The sequence below is a fragment of the Teleopsis dalmanni genome, chromosome 1 (assembly GCF_002237135.1).
Source record: "Teleopsis dalmanni isolate 2A chromosome 1, ASM223713v2, whole genome shotgun sequence".
NCBI lineage: Eukaryota > Metazoa > Arthropoda > Insecta > Diptera > Diopsidae > Teleopsis > Teleopsis dalmanni.
The window spans coordinates 4964959-4968091 of record NC_051846.1 but is presented as its reverse complement, the minus strand read 5'-3'; the positions used below and the strand labels follow the sequence as shown (position 1 = coordinate 4968091).

The 3133-nt window shown below is 28.1% G+C and overlaps 1 non-coding gene across 1 annotated transcript; it reads left to right on the top strand.

The window, feature by feature from the left end:
* The first annotated feature begins 2066 nt into the window (after window positions 1-2066).
* On the top strand, window positions 2067-2139 carry Trnaa-agc. The gene has a single exon. It is a non-coding gene; the product is annotated as a tRNA-Ala (tRNA).
* Window positions 2140-3133: the final 994 nt, after the last annotated feature.

Sequence of the window (3133 nt, the reverse complement as noted above, 5' to 3'; positions counted from 1 at the left end):
GACACCACCAACGGTGAAAGACACTACTCACACGCCAAGTGCCCACAGAAAAATGCGAATAAAAATAGCAAATACGTAGATGAGTGTTTTAGATTTCTTTTTTTTATATATTGTCATAAATTAGAGTTAAACACAAAAAAAAATACAAAAAGAAAAACTTTTTAATACACTATAAATACATATAAAATTAATACGTCATTATAAAATAGCTATTAAAATAGTGAATGAAATTAGAATTTGAGTTCGAGCATTCTCATGGGAACTTATTAAGAAGAACATGAATTGATTATAATATAAAAAAGCATAAAATGTTAATAAAAAATTATTTTGAAAATATTTTATACACCTACCATATATATAGAATTAATTCTTTTTCAACTAGAAATTTACTTATAAAGATTTTCCTTTTGACAATGTAGATACTTTGAGATACCGACAGATAACAAAATAATTAATCAGCAGATAAAACACTACCATTAATCCAGTCAGAATTCAGTGCGAAATGAATGGAAATAATGCCGCTACCGATAACACAGATGGCTCCAAAACTCAACAGTTTCAGGGTCGAAATAGAATAGGAACAATAGCTGTAGAATTTCAAACTGAAAACTACTATTAGAAAACTTAAGACACCAAAGGATAATCTTTATATCAAATAGTCAGGTAGCTATTAAAGCCTTAAGGTCAACCTTAACAAACTGTTCACTTTTTTGGAGACAGTTACTGTGTTAAAAAATTATGTTACTACGCTAGAATGAATCAAAAAATTTTATACTGAATATTTACAGAGAGCGGGGTTGATGAGATTGAGTTCGCAGACTAATTGGCTATGGGATATATTTTGAGCAAACTATATGTGACAGAACCAAATCGGGGTATCAACAAAAATCACTTCAAAAGTATAGCTAACTTGGACAATACTAGTACAGCCAACCACAAGTAATATAACGAGGGAGGAGCCCGTACACCGTGATCTTCTTTCCAAAATACTCTGAAAGAAAATACAAATACTTACTACACTTAAACAGATCGGATTTAGAAACATGGATTGGAATAATAACTAGTCACTGCCTTTTGAACAAATATGGAAGGGACAGAAATATCCTTACATATCCTTAGAGAATGCCCAGCTCTTACACTCTAAGGGAAGAATTTTTCACAAGGAATTGTCCACGTATCAGAGCAGACAAACATCGACCTAAAAAAGATTAAGACTTTTCTGGACAAAGCTGAAGTCAAAGAAATTCTTCAGTGACTATTGAAAGGACATGTAACAATACTGCAATAAATCGAAGCAATGCCACAAACAGTCATAGTTCAAGCAGATGTAATCCCTATAATCACTACATGATCACGTTCTTAAACGTGATATATATATATATGTTGTGTATACATTTATATAATAATATATTATTTATAGAAAATCAATTTAAAATAAAAAAAAACATTATATGAAAATTTAGTACAGAACTGCTATGAGAAAAGCCATTAAAATTTATCCCTAAAAATTAAAATTATATTATTTTTTTTTGTTGCTCCTGAACAAAAAATCAATCCACTTTAAATATAAAAAGTATCTGTAAAGCTTGCTCATACAATTCATTTGAAATGTTTACACTTTTATTTACTTAATAAATCTTACATGCGATCCAAGAATTTTCACAATATGCGCAACTCAAAAGGGGTTGGAAGACCTTCTTTAATGTGGAAAGTTCTTGAAAACAACGTGTAAATAACGTGACAAAACTGTAAAGTCCGACGAAAAATCAATAAAAATTATTTAAAAATAACAAAATAAAATAATAAACATTTTGTAAACAATAGTAAAATAAACTAATACTTAAATGAAATAAACAACGAATGAAGTACATATAAATAAATCACAACTGATATGCAAATATGTGGAGTAAAAACTTTAAATCGATAAATAAAATACCTAAAATGTTTATGCAGATAACAATTCCTGGTTAGCATGACTAATTTCCATCTGGGACGAGACTGCCCACGCCGGAAATAATGTGTGTGGGTACGTATTGTAGATATATTTTAACATGCGTGAGATATATGGGGATGTAGCTCAGATGGTAGAGCGCTCGCTTAGCATGTGAGAGGTACGGGGATCGATGCCCCGCATCTCCAAAAGTTTTTATTTTTTATTTCATTTTTTTTTTTGTTTAATTAATTATTTATTATTTATTTTTTCAGTCAACTTTTTTTATAAGCAAAATTAAAAATGTTAATTACATTTTATGAAATAGGCTTAAAAAAACTTACATATATGCAATTCGATAGCAACTTTTTTTGTTGCCAATAAATACGGTTTTTTCAACTCACCTGTAAAGAAAAAAATATACATAATTAATAATTTAATTTCAATACGTTTTTTAAATAATATAATATAAATTATATTATTAAATACTTTACGAATAATTTATGGAAAAATTGTAATATGTTTTATGAATAATTTAATTAAAATTTATTAGTACTATTTAAAAGATAATAATAATTTAACTTTTCATTAATAATAGCCATTAAAGATGAAAATAATATAAAACTGAATATAACTTCTATTGGGGTCGTTTTAAATGACGGCTAAATGAATTTGTTAACGAAAAAAGGAATCTACTTTTCTAAAATAATAGATTGATATCTATATCTAGAGATATCTAGAGATTGGGTAAAAAATTTTCACAATGGATCGATTTCTTAAAGTCTCAATTAGTCTCATATTACCTGAATCGGGGTATTTTCTTCTTTGGCAGATGAAATACACTTCAATACATTTTCAATGGACAATTAGTCGTATTACCAATTGCAAATCAATGCGTTTATAAAATATTGCCGACCCATCTGTTAAATACTTTCCTAGTATTGAGTTATATAGATAATCATATCATATCACATACTCGATATTAAAAATGTGTACTTCAATAAGTGACACTGATGTTAAAAAACAATTGAATACTTTCGAATGGAAATTACAGAAAGCAAAAAAAATCAAAAATAATCAGTTTTTTCAATCAAAACAAAATTAATTGGAACTTTAAGGATTTCAACAGATGAACTTTTAAAGTTCAAAGATACGCCACTGTTAGTATTATCTGGGGTCGGGACACAGCTGTATATGATTAAA